General features: G+C 36.9%; 1 protein-coding gene and 1 non-coding gene across 2 annotated transcripts in view; both read right to left on the reverse strand.

Moving 5' to 3' along the window:
• The window catches only part of Rp1 (RP1 axonemal microtubule associated), a 285043-nt gene that overhangs the window by 33917 nt on the left and 228599 nt on the right, over nucleotides 1-22527 (reverse strand). The gene's annotated exons all lie outside the window — the stretch shown is intronic.
• On the reverse strand, nucleotides 13755-13861 carry LOC117285033. Its single transcript, XR_004516048.1, has one exon. It is a non-coding gene; the product is annotated as a U6 spliceosomal RNA (small nuclear RNA).

Here is a 22527-nt window from a genome sequence, read left to right on the forward strand (position 1 = left end):
GCATTTTAGGATGTACAAAAATTGTTGGCAAGTGATAGCTTGTACGTGTACATAGCATATCTGAATTCTTTCCATCCCCTTCCCTGCCCCTCCCTTCCCCCTCCATCCATCTCTTGGTTTTCTTCCCTTTGGTAAAAGATCAATCTCCCTATTTCCCATCATCTATCTTTTATTTTGCTCTTTATCTATATTTTGAGTTTCTCATATAAAAGAAACCATGTGATATTTAAGCTTGTGTATCTGGTTATTTCATTTGTTCTTAAACTCTAGCAGTAAAGATTCTCTAGCTTGAAGGAAAAATAGAATAAACAGTAATTTGCTTCCTAATGTAGTTTCATACCGACAAAGATAGAAAGCTGCCCTTTGCCAGTGGGCACAGACCCTGATATTCAAATTTAGAGGAACAGGGCACAGATGCCCCAACAGCCTTCTGCCTTCTCTTTGGCATTTTTCTGGGTAGGTAGAGCAGAGTCTGCAGTCCTAACTCAGCTCCACTTAATGGTTCATCTGCATCAAGAGGTCTGTTATGGGTTTTCTATGTTGGGATTTTTCACTGAATCTTCATATGTTTGATGTGAGATAGGGGCTATTTTGAACAAAAAGTCTCAACCTAAATAAATCTGATGAGTTTTTATAAAATAGCATCTCTTGGGGCTGACAGAAGTGAGAAGACACGAAAGCTCCTGTCAGAACAGGCCATCATTAGCATACGGCTTGTTTCAGCTACAGTTTGCATTTTTGCATAGACACTATTTATTGAATCCATTTCACAGTTGAGGAAATTGAGCTAAAGTAGGTTGCACAGGCAACATGCAAATGAAGAATGCAGCCTCCAGTGAAGGTGTAGTTCAAAACTGCCAGACACATTCATTCTCATCAAGGCAGCCAAAGATGATCTTGGCATTACAAAAAATGACCTAAATAGTTCTTATAGTATATGGCATCTTTGCAGCATTAAAAATAATTAAAGATTTCCAGGCTTCAGTAGGGCCCTTCGTTTTGTTTTTTTCTCTTATTTTGTAGCAAAAAAAAATCTGACTGTGGGTATTTAGTTTGGATCAAGCTCCAAAGGAGCATTACCAGCTCTACAATGGACTACCACGTTTCCCAATTATGAAGTGGCTTTTGTGGCTCCTTTGGAAAATAAAATGAAGTGGGCTGCATATTAATTGTGACTTTCTCTGTGGAAATTAAACGCGATCAACTAAAATGAAGAGTGAATATTATTTTTTGAGAAAAATATTTATGTACATCATATATGTATAAGCATCAATGGAATTTCCAAATGGAAAAAATCAAGTATTTTGTGTTCTAACAATAAAACTCACTTCCCATATTAGTGAGAAAATTATCTGGAAAATTAATTGTGACTTGTGAGGGAATTGTGACCTAATTCCTTCTGCATGAAATTTAGTTGTAGTTTGCACACAAAAATGTATACTTTCCTTTCCACAGAGGTACCAACCTTTCTATCCAGTTTTCAAATGCCTCCCACCATTTCTTTGATGCTACACCTTTAGTCTTATTCCCCACCAAGTGTAAGCAAGTGAGTAAGTCTTCTACACTTGCTTATTCAACACCAGCTCTAAAGGCTGTGGGCTTTCCTCATCAATATCTTCCTTCAAGTGACTAGTTATTATCTTCCATAAATGATTAATTATTAATCATTTGATGAGTGAGTCCTTCAGCCAGATGTGGTGGTACATGCAAGTTCAAGTTCAGCCAGAGAAAATTAGAAACTTAGTTTAATGAGTTAAAATAAAAATGAAAAAAATGTGCTAGATATATAACAGTGCAAAAGTCCCAGGTTGAATCACAAGCACTGCCAATCACTCAATCAATCAATAAATAGGCCATCCATAACATGAGAGCCTATTACATACCAGGCTACTCAACAATGTTCTGGGCACTGGCAAGAGAAAGCAATGAATAATATAGGGTCCCTGCCCTTGTGGAGTATCCCTGTTAAAGGTGTGTGAGAGAGACAACGGATATAAATGAGGAAAATGGCAAGGACATGCCCAGCCCTCTACGAAGAATGAGTGAGTGATCCTTCTACATAGGACAAGAAGGCCTCTCTGGAATGTTGATGGTCAGGCTGAGATATGAATGATGAACAAGACACTCAACTAGAACGTAACGGAGAAGAAAGCATTGCAAGCAGAGGGCCAACTGCTGTCATTCTAAAGCTCCTACAGGTGAGATGAGTTTGGTGTATTCAATTTTGCAGCAGGCAGAAGTTTCCTGGGCTGTTCTGACCCACAAGAAGCACAGAATGAAAGAAAAATAATGGGTAAACAGGTATCATCAGGCAAGAATGGGCCACCTAGGTATTTTAAGCAGGAGATAACATGGTCAGGCTTGTGCTTTTAAAAACATTTCCCATATGTTCTGTGAAAGAATTGCAAGAAAGTAAAAGTGAAAGCAAGAGGGCTATTGAAGAGACTTCTGCCTTTGTCTGGGTGAGAGAAGATGATGACCATGATGAAACATTAGAAATGGAAACAGAGACCAGGAGAGGGTCTCAAATGTGGTACGGCGCATTCTACAGCATCTGTTTTATCTAACTGTATCCTTGGTTTCCTGGACTGAAACATTACCTATCAGCTTTTATTTTTCCAGGTGAGAGATGATTTGTTGAAAGTCTAGCCAGGGTTCAGTAATTCTATCCTTTTCCTGGCTTTTATTGACATTACTGTATCTCTTTGACCCAAACAGGAAACCATTTCTCCACCCTTTCTTCTCTGCTCAGTGGATCCTCCTGTTTCCCCATAGCTCTCATTGCAGAAGGCTTTCACCTTGTGGAGGCTTTTCTTGAAAGCTCTTGCTATTCATTTTCATATGTTCTTAATTTTAACTCTTTATGCAGTTCAGAGCTTAGCTGTCAGAACTTTAGTCCATCAAAGACATTCCTACAGTCACTTTATTAATTTTCTTCCCCCAGTCTCTCATCGGGATTCTCATTCAGGGTTCTACTTTTAAGAATCTGCCCTCCTTATAGGCCCCATCCCCCAAGGCTTCTCATTTTCACTGTGAAGGAACCAAGTCAGTGCTCAGTGGTCATCACAGAGCCAGCAGACAGCAGGTCTGTAATGCTCAGGCAAGGTTATGGCCAAGTTGGGATATATCAGGGCGCTACCAGTTCACATTCATGTTATATTAAAATTTCTGAAGTAATAATACTATGCAAAGCAAAAGCAAAATGTGTGTGTCTAGGCATAAATTAATCCTCTTTATAGTAATTAGCTACAATGGAGCCAAATATGCGTTCTTTCTGAAAAATATTAACATTTGCAAACCGAACTTTAAGGTGCACTCTATTTAAAAATCTAAAATATTAGACCAGTATCCTCTCTCTCTCTCTCTCTCTCTCTGTCTCTCTCTCTCTCTCATTTTTACTTTTGTAAAAATAGTCCAAAAATTAAAGGGCTAGAAAGAAGCTTATAATGTACCCATCCAAAACATCTCGAAACATCTGTCTGCTAATTACAGGTTTCAAACTGGGCCATCCTAGATCATGCAGAAAATTCTAGACTTCTTATGTGGTTTATCATCTTATTCAGGAATACTGTTATCAAGCTACATTGTCTGGAGTAAAATAAAACAATATCAGTCCTATTCATAAGCTAAAATATAAAATATGCACTTTTTTCTTGAGTTTCTGCAAATGTAGTAGTAATAGATTATCTTTATATTTCACTTACTAAACAAGAGGTTTCCTTTTCAATTTTAACACTTTTCTTGAGGTTTAATTGATGTACAAAATCTGTATATATTTAATATATCCAAGTCAATGAGTTCAGACCTCACATGCCCAGAAAGCTACTACCACATCAAAACAATAGACACATCACTTGGAAAAAAAGAGAGTTTTAAGGCTTGATTTTTAACTTGAAAACTGACTAGTTTTTCAGAGACCAGGAGTCATTCAAGAGGCACATCACTTGTGCTGGGGATTTAGCTCAGTGGTTCCTCTGCCTGCCTAGGAAGCACAAGGACCCGAGTTTGATTCCCCCGTACCAAAAAACAACAACAAAAAAAAGTAACAGGCATGTCACTGAAGTACTTTGAAAATAATTCTGCCATAAATCACCTAACTTATGAAAGAACAACTAAGTCACAAAGAATATAATTCTGTGTTAGGGGACGTAGTGGTAGAGTTGGGCCGGGGAAAGCAGTGGGTAGGTGTTAAATTACTTAAAGTACAAAAGAAACACTAGACAGTCTACTGAAATTCTTTTTAGGCAAATGTTCCATTCTTCTCAATGGCCATGGGCACTGCCATTTTGTGATCAGTAGCAAACCACTCCAAAGATAGTAAAAAGAGCTGAAGTAATCTGGGCGGCATCAAATTTCAGTTTCACAAAGTTAATGGTCTGCAAAGTGAAAGAGCTGGGTAACCAGCACACCTGACAGTCTTGGAAACACAACAGCCCAGGCTTTTAGTTTTGTGAGCAAATTGGGAGACCATATTGCAAGTTCAGCACCTCCTCCAACATACAGTCCAGTCACAGAACCAATTTATTACAGTCTCCTTGGAGAGCTCTAAGAAAATACACCAAATGTTCTACCTTCTTATGATTCTCCATTATGGAATCTATCTCTTCAGACACAGAGACTCCAAGCCATATGGTACTTCCATTAACAGCTTCCTAGCACTATAACAAAAATTTGAGGTAATAACCTTATAAATAGGAAAGGCTTATTTTGGCTCAGTAATGGAGCTTTCGGTTCCATCACTTTGGGCCTGTGGCAGAGCAGCACATTGATTAAAGATGCAGAAGGGCCAGGGATTTCTCTCAGTGTTGCCACTGGTCCCTAGTTCGATCCCCAGAACCAAACCAAAACAAAACAGGAAACCATGGTGGATTGAAAGTCTTCCCTTCATGGCCAGGAAACAAAACAGAGAAAAAGAGAAAGAAGTGCTCGCTTCGGCAGCACATATACTAAAATTGGAAAAAGAGAAAGAAGCTAGGGTCCCACTAGCCTCTCTGAAACACACCATCCATGACCTAAGACCTCCCTCTGGGGCCACTACTTAAAGATTTCATCACTCAATAATGCCACCCTTTAACACTTGAGCCTTTTAGGACATTCCAAATCCAAACTGTAGTAGTAGTACAGCCTGAAACTCTTCCAAGAGATGACATAGGTCTTGAGCTATTTTGAATATATCATTTTTTTACTTTTAAATTATTTGACTGTTCATTCATTCCTGAACAATGTCACTCTAAGGCTCATTCTTAGTATTTCTTGCATATCTTGGACATTTCCGTGGGTCCACTCCTTTTCAGAATTACAATGAGAAAATGCCTTAGATATGTGTGCAACATATCTAAAAATTTTACCTTTTCATTTAAAACTAACCCAGCCTCAAACCAAAACCAGATCAAGATCCAATTTCCACGATGGCTCATTAGGGAGGATTCAGTGCTATCTAAGGATGTTTATCTTGTATGATACCAATGATAAGGACAAGAACAGTAAAATATTGTTTGTTGAGCAAAGGAGACACTCTGCCAAACACTTCACATAGGTCATTTTTAATCCCTATAAGAGCCCCATGAGATCTATGTAATTTTCCCGATTGGACAACAGAGGATCTATGTTATTTTCCCAAAGCCCCACAGCCTGTAAAAGGTTCCAAGCAAGGACTTCAAATCGAGATGGGATGTTGCAGTGCATGCCCTTTTCACTGAACAGCACATGAAAACATGTAGACAGCTCTATCCCATGACCTGTATCTGGTTCACCTAGGAAATAAAACCAAGCAGAAACAGTGAAGTTCATTTGTGTGTTATACATGTGAATCAAATAGGTTTTTTTCTTTAATACATTCATCTGGCCCCTGTACCTCCTACATAATCACCCTCAGCGTGTGATTAGCAAATAAATACATGAGAATATTGTGTGCAGGAGTATGCATGTATAACTACCTATGACGGCCAGCTTGCAAATATTCTACTGTTTCCCTGGGACATAGATCATATTTTGTTCACAAGAGCAGATGATGGAAATGTTAAAGCTAATTAAATTAAAACGTCTTCTGTGTTCACAGAGTGAGGAACTCTTTCACATTTTGGTTTGAGCTTCAGTAGGCTGACAATATCTATTCAATAGCTCCCCTGTTCCCAAGCAATGGCCTGGTTTTGCCATGGGCCTACATTTCTATTTGTCTTTGGAGTGAATGTTCACATTTTTATAAATGCTGACATTATATTATGGCACACTTTAAAGCACAGCCATGATGGCACAAAAATTAAACTGAATAAGTAGAATAAAAACCATTCTGAGCCAGAGCTCCAGCTTGTCAAGGTGCTGAAGACAGCAGAAGTTTACAGCGCTGAGGGTACAGAGAAGCACTCATAGGTACATCCTCAGATGTCTGGGCACACTGCTCATGGAATACAGTTCCCCAAGACAATGTGACAAACCCAAAGGCCAGGATTCTTTCCTTAGCATGCTCGGTTGCTATTGATCAACAAATCTCTGAGTGCAGATCATGAACAGCGAAAAGTATTCCACTGGAGCCATGGGGATATTGATTTGATTGCCCACTGTTACTAGACTAGCAAATGGGTTGAGACAATCTAAGTGTAATTACAGTCCAGTGTCTGAGGCTCCTCTTTCATGTTTGAACTGTAACTCATCTGCCTGGTATGCAAGCCACAAAAGTTGGACTGGGTTTCCCCTGAACACCTCCTCATCATTCCTCACAATAAACTTTCACAGAAAATGGGAGCAAAAGCTAAATTTTGACTTGTGACACATAAGTGTTAATACCAATACAATCTGTTGACCAGATGGATTAGTGAGAATGAATTGCCACAGGAATTTAAGGAACTGAAATAACTACTAGCTGCTTAAGTCTTTGGAGAATATACTATTGGGAATATCATTCCTACTTCCTTATGTTAGATAAATTTGATGGATGGATGGATGGATGGATGGATGGATGGATGGATGGACCAGCAGAGAGAGATAGAGTCAAATAAATGAGAATCTGCTCTTATCCTTGAGTCTTAGTAGAAGCTCAGAAAGATAAAATTAAAATGTGCTTATGAAGCAAAGGAACACTTAAAATTAAGTAACACCTTAGATCTTTCTAAGGCTGATTATTGAGACTCTCCCTGCATGTGGATGAGATACTTGAACATGATGCTATGTATTATCAAAAGATTAGAACAAATAGAGCTGACAAACTATATGCATTTTAAAAGCAAACAACAATCTGGCAAATATACACACTTCTCACTGTACTGATGACATCTGTAAGTTTTTCTCATAGTGCTGAAATAGCATAATTGTCCTCACTCTAAATTAACTAGTTTTAGAGATGAGGATACACATCATTATGGAAACTGAATCTACAAATGTTGCCATTTATGAATTGTTATTATTTAATTATAGTTCAGCTACCCTCTATAATACTCAAGTCTTTGATGAGTAACAACCAGAAGTGGATATTTGTTGAATAGTAGGAAGAAAGAAAACGAGTTATAAATGAGTTTTTTATTTGAATTTAGCTACATAACCCTGAGTTCAATAAAAAAAAACTAAAAATGTCAAGCTATAAATTTGAATTTTTGAAAACTTTAGAAAACGTTTCCCGAGCACAGTTATTTTAATTCCTGGCGTCTACAAAAAATGGCTCTACATATCTAAACTTAACATATAATCAGAACTCATTATCCATCTTACATTTACCGCTTTCATGGACATGAGAGGACATGTGTCTAACTAATGCTGAGTACTGAGGAAGCAGTAATGTATATCACACACACACACACACACACACACACACACACACACACACACACACACACACACACACACACACACACACGATATTGCTGAATGTAGGCTCGGGGATAATTGATTCCAGAAAAAAGCCTGGCTGGAGGGCTATACTAAGCATGGAGCTAAAGTACAGTTGTGGGAAGACAAGGCCAGCTTGAGCTGTCTGCAGTTACAACTGTGGGGGAAGGCACAATGCACAACACAACAAAGTAAAATGGAAGAACTTCATATTATGTTCTTGGTCAAGTTCAGGAGTATTTTCCCTCTGTATTTTAGGCTTTATTTTGGTTCTATTAAAATAAGAAAATAAAAGGACATTTCAAGGGTAGCAAGAGACCTAACGCCACTCAACAAAGGTGTCATCTGCTCTTAATTCTTTGTGCAAAAAAAAAAAAACTAGACTTCATAACATGAAAATATACTTCCTTGGGTTTGGCTCTGTGTATGTATATCTCATCTTCTTTTCATTTATTTGAACAGATCTGAACCTCTTACACTTTGGGTAGCAGAAATAAATCAAGATTTTGTCTGCAACAGGTCCTGCCTGAAAACAGTAGGGTGGGTTGACACCACTCTTTATACTCTAGGCTCAATGATGAATCCTAGAATTTTGCAGTTATGAGACTTCTACATCACAATGGAAGATCCTTCCCTCCTCTCCAGAGAAACATTCAACAGCAAATGATCACACACAGTTCTTGAACAGGGATGTTCCACAGAAGCAGTGGAGGTATTACATGTACATTTTCTATCAGAAGATGAAGTCTATCTTTCTGAAAAAGGAGCACAGAGATCTTGCTCAAACTTATTTGGGAATGATACTTAACTGTTGATTTTCTACCAATAGAAGAAAAAAATAATTTAGTATATGGTGAGTTTCAAAGGCTTCATGCCTATACAGGGAATTTGAATTTCTCTGAGGATAACACTTTGACAATCAAATTCAATAACAATAACAATAATAATAACAGCAAGATGAAAGAGGATGGTGGACTTTTAAAAATATATTTAAAAAGTAATCACCAACCTTATGTAAGGAAACAATTGTCCAAACAATAGGATTTAGTTTTATGAATGTTCAAAACAACTCCTTTTAAAATCTTTATGCTAACAATACAATCACCAAAGTTCCCATCTACTCTTGCAGATTGCCTTATGAAAAGCAAGACTCTCCAGCTTACTCATCATTTAAAAATATTATTTAGTATCTTTTATTCCAAAACAATTACAAATTCATGGGGATGCCAAATGTAAGTTTTATTTCCTTCTGAAAACCATGCCATGGATTTCAATGGCATTCACTAGAACATGTTCAGGTATGTGTATGACTCTGAAAGCTTACTTAGATATGTGCTCCAAAGACATGCACACACTTTGTTTAGACTGGTGAGAGTGTTAATTGGCCTGAGATTTCATCAATTTATTTTACTTTCAGATGAGCTTTTATGTTGAACTCTCAGCAGTATTGACTTATTAAAATGCTACCACTTGCCAACTGGAATACTATCAAATGTTTTTCAGCTTTCTCTCTTACATAGTAATTCGGAAGGAAATGCTCTTACTATCACACTGCATCACAAATGATTTTCTTATTCCCACCCTAAGTAATATAGCTGAAGTTCCCACTTAATTTCAACATCAGTCTCGCCATTGCAAATGCTCACATTCAGACCTCTGTGTCAGGGAAGGTGTGTTGCACAGTGCTGGAAGAAAGAGTGCTATTTTTAGCCTGATAAAGCCACCAAATTAAATAGATTTTTATTTCTTTTACAGTCCAGTGGCTGTGAAAGAAACAATCATTTTCATGCATACCATGTCTTTCTGGCATAAGGCTGAAATAAACACAGAGAATGTTTGAATTTAAATCTTCCATGAACACAGTCCCCTACTATTCACATTCTGCATGAATCTGACTTTTCCATAATTCAGATGCCTGCAGTAGACTCCCTCTCTTCCACTGAATCCCTGTTGCTAATACTGTACTATTTCACCAGGCTATTTTGTATATTGTGAGAATTAGACCTCTTTTGGAAGGACATGCATAACTCCTACTGACACTGATCCAAGTCGTACATGGCAGAATGAAGAAAGAGAATAATGATTAAGCAAGACCGTGACTTGTTTATTTAGGATAGCATAAGATGTTCATAAGCTATACATACACCTAAAGTTTAGAAAGATCTGCAAGTTAATAAAAGCAAATTCAATCTTGTGCAAACCCAACTTCTTTTCTAAGTAAAGGAAGTGAAGGAAACAAATGTTATTACCCAGATTCTAGAAATAAAGACAGGAAAATGGATGCACACTATTATGTAATGAAGGTTCAAGAGCCAACTGAAATCATTTTCATACATACTGAAATTATTTGAATATTTAGTAAACTAGAGCTTCCAACTTCATGGCTAGCTAATGTTTCTCATTAGAATTACACAGCTGTATTTTTTATGCTATACTGTCATGGGAAATATAAAGAATATACAATAGTGGGCTCTCTGAAGCTCACCTAGGAAGAATGAAGTGAGGCCATCTCGGGTTACACTGTGGACACAATGGGCTTAATTTCCAGGCATAAAAAGAACAAAAAGTCAAGCAACTTTACACCAATGGCTGCTCTAGATTTTATGGGAAAATATTTAGACAGAAGTCACATTTTTAAGATAGAAATAGTTAAAAAAAAATGTCAAGTAAGAATAAAAGGTAAGAAGGAGTACCATGTGCACATCTTCTTGATTTATTGGAATTTTTTCCAGTACTGGGGATAGAACTCAGGACCTTGGGCTTGTGGGGCAGGTGCAGTGCTACTGAGCTAATTCCCCAGTCCTGATTTATTGAAATTTTAATGACAGAATTATGATATGCAACAACCAGGTAGTTATCCTATTCTGTAATACATAGCTAAGTGTTCATAGAACATCAGGATTTTTTTCAGCTTTATCAGTTTTTTAAAATTAGTAAATGTTTGCAGCATATACTGTCTACATTCTTTGTGTTGAGTTGGTATAAGATCAGTATTATAACCCCACTTCCTCTACCTGTGCAAGTTAGCAACCTCATTATTCAATTACAACTTTTTATGGTTCAGCTAATGGCAAACCTGTGGGGGATGGGGGTGGATGCTAAATGGCCACCCTCATACTCTCAGCTGAGGAACACTGGACAATGAGCTGAAGGAATGCTATCTTCTTCCATTCACCCCAGATAGCCTACAACAGCTCCTAGAGGGCTATGCGAAAGTCAAGCTACATGGGGCAGGGGAAATAATCCAATTTACTGGGGCAAAGGACTTAATCAAGGATCACTGAGTGACCTCCCTCATCCTGATTTTAAAGCAAGTAGAGATGTTGCTGGGGCCTCAATAAAATGCACATCTGGTAAACTCTTCTTTGATTGTTGAAAAAGAAATTTCAAGGCTGTGATAGTGAATTCTGTGTCAACTTAGCTGGGGCTCAGATACTTGGTCAAATGTTATTCTGAATATTTCTCTGACAATGCCTTTTGGATGAAACAAAATTTAAATCTCTGGACTTTGAGTAAAGCAGAGTATCCTACAGAATGTAGGTGGGCCTCACCCAATCAATTGAAAACTTTAACAGAGGAAAGACTGAACTACTCCAAGCAGGATGGAATTCTGCCAGGAGGTAGTCTTGGATTCAGATTATAGGTCTCCCTGGACCTAAAGCCTGCCCACAGATCCTCAGATTTTGGACTTTCTCCTTCACAATTGCAAGTTTAAGAAATTGTGAACCAATTCTTTAAAACAAACCTTTATATTAACACATTATTTTTTTTTTCAGTTTATACTCACAGCCTGTTGGTTCTGTTTCTAAGGAAAACCTTGACTAAAATGACCATTACATTTAGACATTTATCAAAGTAAAAAAGATAAGCTGAAATTCAAGTAAATGAACAGACAAGTATCAGAAATGCACATCAACTATATCATACATTTATACTCATGTGGTCAAAGGAGTGAAAGAGCATAGTAACATGTCAACCTATGTTATGGCATATTTTAGCAGAGCAAGACTCTGTTTCTTTTTCATTAAATTTATTGGTACTTTTTAGGTATACAGTACATTTACATTCATCTTTGGGATCTTGTACCTTCACAGGATATATCCTGGTTCTTATTTTTCCCTGTACCCCTACCCTCAATTCACTCCCTCCAGCTTTCTCTATTTACAAAGACTTTGTTTCCATTTTTTCCTTTTCTCATATTTTTTTCTTTTCTCTTCTTTCCTTTCCCTTACCCTTCCCACTTTCCCTACTCCTTTAGACCTTTCCTTCCTATTTCACATTATCAGTTATACAATTTGAACCTTATTTACACTTTTAGTTTTTTACACCAGAGAAACTATTTGGTATTTACACATGGGTCCTATTTATTTCACTTAAGAGTATGGCCTCAATATGAATCCATTTACCTAAAAATGGCTCTAGTTTCTCATTCTTTATGGCTGAGTAGTATTCCATTTTATAGCAAAACCACATCTTCTTTATCCAGTTTCCAACTGATGGGCAAATGGGCTGTTTCCAGGTTTTAGGTATTACAAACTGTGCTGCTATAAACAATGGTGTGCATATATCACTGTGATATGATTCTTTTAATTCTTTTGGTAAGATACCCAGCAGAGGGATTGCTGGGTCAAATGGAATCTCTAATCATAGTTTTTGAGGCATCTCCATATTGATTTCCACAGTGGTTGCACCATTCTGCACTCCCACCAACAAATGGAGAAGGGCTCCTTTCTCCCCACAACCCTGCCAGCATTTGTTGGTTGGTTTCTTGATAGCAGAGGTGGAATCTCAGTGCTGTTTTCATCGGCATCTCACCAATGACCAGTTATGTTTAATATTTTTCCATTTATTTATTTGCTGATTTTACTTGTCTGAGAAATGTCTCTTTATTTCAGATGCCCATTTTTGAGTTGGGTCTTCATATTTGGGGGATCTGATTTTTTTTTAGTTCTTTATATTTTCTACTTAGTAGACCTTTGAGGAGCATCTGGTAAACATTTTTTCCCACTTTATAGGTTGTGTCTTACACCTGTTGGTGGTTTGTCTCAGAACAAGACTCTTTAATCACGTAACTACCATGATTTCTTCTGACTAAAAAAAAAGAGCTAAACATCATGTCCAATTCTAGAAGTTTGTTCTTTGAAGGGCAAGTGATATTCTCCCTGCCTCCATCCCTAAACCAAAAGGACAAGGGTGATATAATGAAAGACAGAATTTAACAGACCTAAGCCCATAAAAGTGTGCTTTTTACATGTTACCTGTTATTTTGCTTTTTGTGTTTTAGCAGATGGGAAAGACATAATTAGATGACACATGTAGAATACCTCAAAAAAACCCTGGGCATTTTCAGGTGACTATTTAATATTATTTTTCATACTCTACCATGCAAACAAGAATAGAACATTTCTGACACCAATAACTTGCCTGTTTTATTCAATTTCTATTGAAAGTTCCACTTTGTGGCAAATCAGACTTCAAATAAAACAAGTTGATGCACTCTCTGATTATTTTGGGCTCAACATATCTCACTCTGGTGACCTTAGCAACATTGTCTCAGAGTGAAAAAAATTACACATCTCCTCTTGAGGTACTAAATGTTCCTTTGTGCCCATTACTGGTACAATTTGTTAAAAACAAAGAATGCTTTTCATAAAAATACAGGAAGAAAATGGAAAATAATAAACATTTCTACAATGGCCAATATTCTGTTTGAAATGATCAACAAATAAGTTGTAAGGCTGACTATTTTATCAGGCATGTGCAGTCTGTGGCTTATAGTTTAAACATGCTTGGGTTATGCTAAAAACTATAAAAAATAGAGGAAGTTTTGTTATTTATATACATGTATACTTACATATATGTATTTTTTCTTCAGCACTGAGGATTGAATCCAGGGAGAGCTGAGCTACATCATCATGCCTTTTTTTTTTTTTTTTTTTAATATGGAACGCTTCATGAATTTGCGGGACATCCTTGTGCAGGGGCCATGCTAATCTTATCTGTATCGTTCCAATTTTAGTATATGTGCTGCCAAAGCGAGCACCCTTTTAAATTTTCATTTTGAAACAGAGTCTCCCTCAGTTGTCCACAGTGGGCTCAAACTTTTGATCCTCCTGCTTCAGCTGCCTAAGCAGTTAGGATTACATGTATATATTATATATCTGTATGTGTGCCAAAACAATTTCTCTTCAGTCTATGCAGCCCAGGACAGCCAGGCTTGTCTTACATGTGGGGCTGCAGTTGGGACACATCCAAAAGTTATGAGCTCTGTTAGAATTTGGATGTTCAAAGTTCCCCAAAGTCCCGTGTGTTAAAGGGTTGGTCTCCAGGGTGGTTTTGAAGTGGTACAACCTTTGAGAGGTGGAACCTAGTGGGAGGTTTTTGATCACTTTGAATTGTGCTACAAAGGGAATTGCGGGATCCTATCTCTTTCCTCTTTCTTTTTGCTTCCCAGCCATGAGGTGAATAGTTTTGTGCCACTATGTGTTCGCACCGCAATGTGCTTCTTTTCCACAGGCCCAAAGCAACAGGGACAATTGATTATGGAATGAAATATCCAAAACAAAACTTTCCTCTCTATCTTAGGTATTTCATTATAGTGATAGACAGCTGACTAATACAAGCTCTGAAGACATTTTCACATAAAGCAAGTCATATAACATTATGAATTGTGTTTATGAAACAAACAAGGGAATGAAAAAATGACTACACTATGAGATTTGAAACCTGAAGTCAGGGCCATACTGCTTTATTACACAGTAGTTGCACTTTTTTGCTAAGATGTGACCAGGGAAACTTTGTAAAAGTAGATGGCTTTTAGGTTCTTTTAATCAGCTATAGCTAAGATAAATGCCCATGATCACACATTGAAAGAGCATCTATCTCTAAACTCACTAATTCATTCTATGTTTAGGTCAAAAACCCAAAACAGACAGGATATTAATGACCTTCCCTTTTTATATGAGACACCAACATCCTGAAAAATAATAAAGTAAACTCCAGTTAGAGAATCGCTGCTTATCTTTCAGCATGTAGCATACCATGAATGATGCTGGGAAACATGAACTTGGTGCTATTCATTAGAAGCCATCATCCTCAAAGTTTCAGAGACCTTATGGAATGGCTGGATTCTCCAACAGCCTGAAAATCATGGCAACATTTATTTGCCCTATGAGGCACCTGCAGACAATGAAAAGAAAACTAGAGACACGAAAAACTTTTCCATTATGTGAGCATCAGCTGGTTATCATTGCCAGGATGTTGTAACTAACGTACTGACAAAACTCCCCACCATTCAACTAGGTTGCTTAATTTTCCAATTGTATAAACTCAATAACTTTTTAAACAAAGTCCAGTTAACTTGGCATAGTTTCAAAGAGCTTAACACACGACAGGTAAAGCCATTTAGCAAAACAGGATTCAGGTGATGGGTGGGAAAGACATTAATGTTTACATAATATTTTATTTGTGTGCCTCTACTTTTGCGTAAAAGTTGAGAGAACAAATTTATTTACTGTGATGCTAGCAAAGTTGATAAAAGGTGCCAATAATTGTGGCATAATATCTGAAAGATAGTTTAGAGTTCAAAATAAATAATCAGTCAGGTATAACTCATATATAATACACAGACACATTTATTGAAATGATATTCAAAAGATGGTTAAATGATCTTGGCAAAGCAAAGTAAGGGATGCTAATAAAAACTCTGGGATGATCTGAAACAATTTCAGCACCAAACATGCTGCTCAGTTTGCTCTCAAAACTCAAGAGAGTGCCAATGTACTGTGTTGATTCTGTCTTTTTGTCAGTGAAATTCAGATGTTGATGAAGATCAGAATAACTTGAGCAGCTTTTCAGACCTTGGAATCATATGTTCCTAAGGTAAAACTGGAATATCTGTATTTAAATAGCTCTACAAATGCGCCTGCTGGCATGCAAATTTTTAATAATTTCATGTGAATTTCAAAGGAGGAAATATTCTCCATTATCATGGTATAATGTTTGATATAGAAACAAAAGATCTACTGTGCTTATTATAAAGTTATATTTTTTTAGGATAATCATTTACTTTTGATCTACTTTACCTGTCTTGAAATAAGAAGCATGTATCAAATTATCTTATTATTATACATTTCTATCCAAATCCTTGTAGTTTTTGTTTCATATGAGTGATTTCTGTGTTTTCTGAAGCATTGGTACTACAAATATAGCTTTCCACATTACAAAATGTCCTTTATTTCAATTATGCTGTTTGGTTTAAAGAGCTTTTGTTGTCAGAAATTTAACCCTTGCTTTTTTGGGGTCATGTATTTTTGCCTGGTAAATTTTTGTCCCTATCCTTTATTAGCCTTTGTGAAATCATTGAAAAAAATTTAAGTGGATCTTAATGATACTTACACAACTATTCGTGTATTTATCCCACATTAAACATACAACATCAGATTATATGGATCAACATTATGAACAACTAAATGATTACTGTCGTTCAGATTATACAGTTAAATTATTGGGTCTTCAAGTGATTTGAAATAGTTCCTCGCTGAGGAGTAACATTATCTGTTCATTTGTTTCACTTTCCTTTCACTTTCCAAAATTAATTTTAAAATTACATTAGATATTTATAATTCCAAATCAAAGATATAAAACAAAATTTATATGAAAAAGTGCACTTTCTGCTCCTGACCCTCGCATCTAGCCCCTACTTCCCACATATGTATTCTTATTTTTCCTTATTGTTCATTTTTAATTAATAAAAATGCATGTGTGTAGTTGTGTACATGTGTTTGTATATATTCCTGTAACACTCTGTGTTAGCCAACTTTTTGTCATTGACAAAATGCCTGAGAAAATCAGTTTAAAGTAGGAAAGATTTACTTTGGTTCAAAATTTGAGAGGTTGCAGTCCATGGTACCCTTAACTCTACAGTTTCTGAGCCTGTAGAGAATCAGAACATCCTGGCAGGGAATGTGTCGTGGAGCGAAGGTGCTTACCTTGTATCACACAGGAAGTGGAGAGGCGGGAGAGATGAAAGGGCCAAGTACTAGATAGACCCATGAAGGGGATAACCCAGGGACATACTTCCTTCAGCTAAGCCACATCTCCTCGGCTTCTACCACATTACAATAGCCCATTAAATTTTGAACCTCTCTATGGATTAATCCATTGATGAGGTTAGGTCCCTTATGATCCAGTCACTCCCCAAAGCCCCATCTCTGAACATTGCTGCCAACACTGGGACCAAGCCTTCAACACATGAGGAGTGGTAGAATACACAGTTTTTTCCATTTTTTCCTAATAAGTAATATATACTAAATATCAGTTTTAGTACATATAAACCCTGTTTGTTTATACAATAAGCAATTTTTGAGGGAAATTATTCAACAACACATTTCCCTGAACAGGATTTGAAAGACAATAACTGTGTAATGCCATTATTTGTCACATACTTTTCTAGATCCTCACTTTTCTTAGGTGAGCATCACATGACACCAATTCAATCGACTGTCACAAGACCCAGGACAATTTCCACGGTCTTAGACAACCTCTCAGAGCACTTAGTATTACAGGGTAGGCTTTGTGACTTCTTTTCTCTATATTCATTTGTGATATATATTTAATTGTTTGATGAACAGCTACAAAATTCTACTGTGTATCTGTCTCTACTCATTTCCATGAGACAGTGATACACATGTTCTTATAGAATCTGTATCACATAGACCCTCAAAATAGCTATGAAAACTAGTTTGAAAATTTAACTCTTAAAGATTGAAACAAAGCACAAAATGGAGAGTATTTTTTTCTGATAATGTTTTGTCATCTTGGTTGCCTGGCAAGTTTAAGAAGATGCAAGAAATAGCAAAGGGATAATTGTCGTGGCATTTGGGGTTGAGAATTTTATGTGGGAAGCACAGAGGAAAAATGAACTATGAATCTAAAGAAAGCCAAAGTTCTTTCCTCTCTTGAGCTTAATAAGCTACCTTTCTTTAATGGAATATACTTTCAGCACACCCTAATCCCAGTCAAAAAAAAACCCACTGGTTAATTACTATAGAAAATTTTGCTACAATCAACCCTGAGAGAAATGTAAATTCTTTCTCTGAGTTTCTATTTTTCTAGCTATAGTTCCTACTGGGATATTAACTCATAACATTTTTGGATCTTACCTGTTTCATATGTATACGTCCTTTCTCATCAATGCAGTTGTTTCTTATTTTAAGATATTGGCCATTTCTAAGCAGCATTGAATGTGTGGTGGGTATTGTGCATACTCAAGAAAGACTCGCTAAAGTACACTGAACTAAAGCTACTCTAGCTTTTAGAAAAAAGTAACAAGGGGCTGGTAATGTAGCTCAGTAGAAGAGAACTCCCTTAATCCCAGAATCCTCCCCCACCAAAGGAAGTACCAGTTTAATCTTCCTAAAGTATTTTTAGAGAAGCTGGATGAAACATACAGTTTCTATTTTGTATTATTTTTCTTAAGAATTTTGAAAATTTTTCTGATCTGCCTACTCAAAATTGACATTGGAATATTTTTCTCTTTTTGCTTTGTTTCTTTTATAATTAAAAGTCTATATTGTCAATGTTTAATACTGTATTTTGAACACCATCATTACACAGTATTTTATATATCTATTCTGTTGTTTCCAGGTTGGTTTGATTTAAACCAGAGCATATGAAAAATGCCCTAATTCTTGTTTGGCAGAGAAAACAAAAGTCTAATAAATATTATTCCAAGAATATTCTGCCTTTATTATTAGATCTTTCTTGAATATAACTTTGTTTACTCTTGTTACAGGCACATCATTTATTCTCTTCTTGGGGAAAGTGGAAAAGAGTGGCCTTATGTTTTTGAATATCTTCTTTGTCCAAGTAGTTACTGAATCTGTGCACATTTAAGATTTTTATATAAAGTCTGCAGCTCTTTAGTATTGATATTTCATTAAGACTCTAATAAAAGAGAAATAACTAAATCTGCCTATACATCTAAATATTTATAGCTCAAGCTCAGAGATGCAGAGTTGAAAAGAATATCACTGTCAACTTTACGACATAAGAAAACCTGGACACATAACAAATTAATGACTTTTATTAAGAACTAGATTTTACTGTAAAAAATTAAATCCAAGCTCCAGAGAAAGGCAGGTGTCTAGAGGGAGAAACCAGACACAAATACAGGCATTCCTCACTAAATGACCAAGTTTCACTCCTGTGACTGGGTCATTAAATGGATTAGTTGCTAAATGAGGAACTGTATACAGTATGTACATTACAATATTCAAAACAAAGAAATTGTCAAAGAAACTTCATCTTGATGACTTAGCTTTTATTTGCATGACTTCCCTGCAACACTCTAATGCATAACAAAACTACAGTACCATTCAGTACAATTAGCAAAAATGATAGTACTGTAGAAACAAGATACACTATACAAAAAAAGACACAGTGGCTCTATAAACAATATATACAGAACTGAACAACAATAAGAAAGATGGGAAGTGAGTCTGAAGAGTCATTAAATGAAAAGTGTATTTGCTCACTGATGGCAGATGCCAACAAATATGCAATCTAGTAAAAGGGTTTGCCTAGAAATTTTTAACAAATTGCTACAGGCTTGATGTGGGCCAGAAGAATAAGGATGTGGATGCTCTTGTGGACACTTCCTCCAGGAACCCCATCAGGCACTTACAGGAAAAATGGGGTGAACATGGAGGAAGATTCTTCCCCAGTACTGGCTTGGAAATAGAACACAGCCATTTCAGAAACTCTTGAAATTTGACCTCTATTTTCCCTTTGAAATAAAAGATTTGATCTGTCGAGGTTAGAAGGGCAAAAAATAATCACCCAAGGGAATTAGTGTAAAGCCATTGCAACTGGGGTGAGATGACACAAAAATAACAAAAACACCTCCCAGGCTGCAACAAGTGGCAAGAATTCATTTGAAGCCCGCCACATCTGGAGGAATGCTTGTTAAGGAGCAGTTGTAAAGGCCACATCCTTCAGACCCAGGTTCACAGGGCCTGGCAAAGACTGAGGCTTGAACGGGACATGAAAGAACATACACCCTCTCACACTGTGTAAATGAGTGCTGCATAAAAATAGCAGTGGAATAGAGCAGGAAGAGCTGCCACACAGATCAGCAGGATCAAGCCAACGGGGAAGATGCAAACCGACTAGGAAACAGACATTGAGGAAAAACTCTCACACATTCGACTACATCCTAACCACAAGGTATCCCTAAAAGAATGTGAAGACTATGATACCCTGAGGATAACCATAGCACCAGCATCGGTGACATAAGAAATAGGATAAGAACCTAATAAAATTATAGACAAGTACAGTTTTACACAGGTTAATGGTTAACTATTTGTATACATGCATCAATAAATGTGGCACTTTACCCTGCAAATACAGCGTTTGCTTGTGGAGGGAATGTGGCAGGAACTGGAGCTTGTGAGTTAATTTCAAGTGGTAGAAGAAGGATTATCTGGAGTTGGAAGGAAAGATTTAACAACAGATGTGCCTAGGTGTAGCTCATGACACACAGAGAGCTAAAAGATTTTGAAGCATGTGCATTGTGCGGTTTCTACAGTCCTCTAGGTTTGGCTGGGTGGAGTTTTTCTAATTCACCTAGTGTTTCTCATGGATAGATTTGCAGAAGCAAATGTGGAATTACTGTAATGCGATGATGCATTGATATCTATTTTAACATATCATTCTGAAACAATTTCACATTTTCAAAACAAGTATTTTAATTTTTTTACTGTTTGTTTTGTTTTGGGTACCAGGTATTGAACTCAGGACCTTGCACCTGTGAGGCAGATGGCAGAAACATTGAGCAAGTATTTGCCCAAAAGCAAGTATTTTAGCCAAACATTGTATTTTGTTGCTACTTCAACATCTGTTTTTACATCTACTTCTTATCCTAATTTCTTGTCTCAAACATGATGAAGAGGTGCCTTCCTACTTTATAAAAATCATTCTTCCAACTATATACTTGGTAATAGTTAAGTCCATAAATCTCTTTGACTTTTGAGACATATGATTCTAATACCCCACCTCTCTAACAATCTTCCCTACAAAAACAGCTCCCTATGGCCACCTTCTCTTCCCTGTCACACAAAGAGTTCTCCTTCTGTTTACTCTGCCGTGCTCTCACTCTAACCACCTACCTCTTTCCTTAATAAACTGAAGGGTCAAATGACTCTTCACAGCTAGTCCCCCTTTATCTGCACATCATAATAGATTCCTTAATTTCTTGTAAATTCTCTCAGCAAGATGAGGCTTCTCAAAGATACCGATACCCTCTCTGTTGGTAGATTTGCCATGTTGTTTTTTTCCATCTTTCATTTCCCCCTACTAGTTAAGCATTGACTACTGATCATTGTATTTGTCTCCTCAAACTTCACTAACAAAGTTTCACCCACAAGTGTCCTAAAACAACAAAAACTTATTGTCTCACCCTTCTGAAAGCAGGCTGGAGTGTGAAATTAAGAGGTCAGTGCAGCACTGCTCTCTGGGACTCTGGGTGGAACCCTCCTCACCTCTTTCATACTGGTGGTGGTAGTGCATGCTGTGGTGTCATTATAATACCTGCATCTGTCACCCCTTGAGTGTCCCCAAATTTTCTAATGAGGACACTAGTTGTGTTGGATCTAAGGCCTGCTCTACTCTAATATAACCTCACATTGACTCACTCTCAATTAGGTCTCTTCAAGTAAGTTCAGATTCACAGTTAGCAAGGTTTAGGGTTTCAACATATCTTTGCGGGGGCACAATTAAGTTGGTTGACATTCATCTACACTTTTTTAAAACTCTTTTGTCCCTTTGCTTCCTAAACACGATAAAATACTTAAAAATTTGCATCTTTACATAGAATACAAAAATACTAAAAAATTTATATCGACCTTATATACCCTAGATAATCTTCATAGCAACTGTCTTAGGAAGGTATAGTTATTTTTGACCATTTCATGAATTATAAAATGCTAGCTAAGAGCCCATGAATGCTGAGGTAGACAACAAGCTAAAATTTAAACCCAGGAGACCTGAACCCAATGATTTACCCTGAACAGTGTATCTCCTTAGTAAGCCCTAGGCTTCCAATCCAGGATAGGAGCTGGTGGATCAAGCAGGACTTCACTGTTGGTCTTTGAAAAAATGATGATAGGACAAAACCCTAAACAGCAAGAGATTTAGGAAGAAAACGTAAAGAGCAAAAACTGAAATAACTTGTGAGAGTATTCCGAAGGTTAACAAAGAAAGGAGAGAGAAAGGTCAGTAATTTAAGAGCAGAGTAAGAGTCATCTTTAGAATAAGAAAGAATAAGTATGTTGGTATACTGAAGGCAAAAGCTAACTAGAATCATCCTGAACAAGCAAGAAAGAATAAGGATCACTCATGATATACAACCTTGAAAGAGAGATGTGACACAGCCCACAAATCAAGGTATTAATCTCATTCTCAAGAAAAGGTAAAAAGAGAAGCTAGAAAAGAGTTATTTTTTCATGTTTCATCTTTACTACATATCTAGCATCTAGAGCATCTAGCTAAGATTATGTATTAGCAAACACTCAATCTCTTCTCCATGCAAAGGTGTTTGATTGCTTAAAAAATAGGCTATACGGGCCCAGGATTTAGCTCAGTGGTTCCGCTGCCTGCCTCACAAGCACAAGGACCTGAATTGGATCCCTGGTACCAAAAAAAAAAAAA

This window comes from Fukomys damarensis, unplaced genomic scaffold (assembly GCF_012274545.1).
Source record: "Fukomys damarensis isolate Sample0158 unplaced genomic scaffold, DMR_v1.0_HiC HiC_scaffold_5, whole genome shotgun sequence".
Classification (NCBI taxonomy): domain Eukaryota; kingdom Metazoa; phylum Chordata; class Mammalia; order Rodentia; family Bathyergidae; genus Fukomys; species Fukomys damarensis.